General features: G+C 48.5%; 1 pseudogene; it reads left to right on the forward strand.

Annotated features, from left to right (window-relative positions):
* Positions 1-685: 685 nt before the first annotated feature.
* Positions 686-803, forward strand: LOC124607839 (annotated as a pseudogene).
* The last annotated feature ends 1,129 nt before the right edge of the window (positions 804-1,932 follow it).

The raw sequence follows: 1,932 nt of genomic DNA on the forward strand, positions 1-1,932 counted from the left end.
CGAGCGCCACCACACGGCAGGTCTAGAGAGACGTACTGGCACTCGCCCCAGTTGTACAGCCGACTTTGCTAGCGATGCTACACTGACAATCACGCTCTCATTTGCCGAGACGATAGTTAGCATAGCCTTCAGCTAAGTCATTTGCTACGACCTAGCAAGGCGCCATCACCAAGTATATTGAAATGGAGATTATATCTGTACAAGAGCGATGTTATACAATTATGGATTAAAGTTAAGTATTCCAGAAGCTACGTACTTTTCTTTATAGCATTCATTACGTATCCTGTTTCAGACCTCACGCCAGCCTGCGTGAGTTTAAGCGCGTGCCTTTCGGCTCCCTCTCATTGTGTCTAGGCTGTCTTGTCTAGACACAACAATCAGTCCCTAAGCTTACACACTACTTAACCTAAATAATCTTAAGGACAAACACACACACCCATGCCCGAGGGAGGACTCGAACCTCCGCCGGGATCAGCCGCAGAGTCCATGACTGTAGTGCCCTAGACCGCTCGGATAATCCCGCGCGGCGAACAGGAAAGGAAATATCTAGTAGTGAGTACAACGTACACTTCGCGACGCACCATACGATGGCTTGCGGAGTATCTGTGTGAATGCAGAGAGAAAATTTTCAGTAGATAAAAACAAATTGCTGTTTGCATATTATTAGACGGCATGTGGAGCGAATGGCAACGGCCTTGCCGCAGTGGATACACCGGTTCCCGTCAGGTCACCGAAGTTAAGCGCTGTCGGGCGTGGCCGGCACTTGGATGGGTGACCATCCGGGCTGCCGCGCGCTGTTGTCATTTTTCGGGGTGCACTCAGCCTCGTGATGCCAATTGAGGAGCTACTCGACCGAATAGTAGCGGCTCCGGTCAAAGAAAACCATCGTAACGACCGGGGGAGAGGTGTGCTGACCACACGCCCCTCCTATCCGCATCCTCATCTGAGGATGACACGGCGGTCGGATGGTCCCGATGGACTACTTGTGGGCTGAAGACGGAGTGCTTATGTGGAGTGAATGGGAGATAAACGTGACGTTTCTTTAGGGATGCCTCCAGCTGAAACCACTCATTGATGATTAGATCCAGTAGAGGTACCAGTCTGTGGGGATAATGATTGCTACATTTCACCAGCTTTTCCGAGAGATCCAGGTTTGAGATTGGCTGACTCAGCGAATTAATAATTGGCAACCAATGCTGTACAATCGCAATAAGGTCATGGGATGTTCAGTTGACTCTTTTATTAGAACATGTTACACGTTTCGGGATTACACCCATCTTCAGACATTACGAACTTCAACTCCTTCCTGACCAAGTTGTCAAGGGTGTACGCGTGGTTGGTTAGGAAGGATTTGAAGTTTGTGATGTCTGAAGATGGGTGTAATCCCGAAACGCGTAACAAATGGTTCAAATGGCTCTGAGCACTATGGGACTTAACATCTGTGGTCATCAGTCCCCTATAACTTAGAACTACTTAAACCTAACTAACCTAACGACATCACACACATCCATGCCCGAGGCAGGATTCGAGCCTGCGACCGTAAAAGTCACGCGGAAAACGCGTAACATGTTGTAATAAGAGTCAATTGAAAATCTCATGACTTTATTGCGATTGTACAGCATTGGTTGCCAATTATTAACATAAAAATGATCGCACGCCTCAGGCGGGATTTTATGTCCTGTATATCATGATTCAGCGTGCAAGTGAAGGTGTGATACGGTGCCTGATTGTTGAACGAGGAACTTAAGCCTCCAACCCTGTGAATACAGCTGTAATAATTTTGAAAGACGGGCGCATCCACACCACATTCATCACGAAGGCGTAGTAGAAATGGAAACATTTGGCCACTCAGAATGCTGCTGTTGTTCTGGGCGCGCAGTCCGGAACCGTGCGACTGCTACGGTCGCAGGTTCGAGTCCTGCCTCGGGCATG

The sequence above is a fragment of the Schistocerca americana genome, chromosome 3, assembly GCF_021461395.2.
Source record: "Schistocerca americana isolate TAMUIC-IGC-003095 chromosome 3, iqSchAmer2.1, whole genome shotgun sequence".
Taxonomy (NCBI): Eukaryota; Metazoa; Arthropoda; class Insecta; order Orthoptera; family Acrididae; genus Schistocerca; species Schistocerca americana.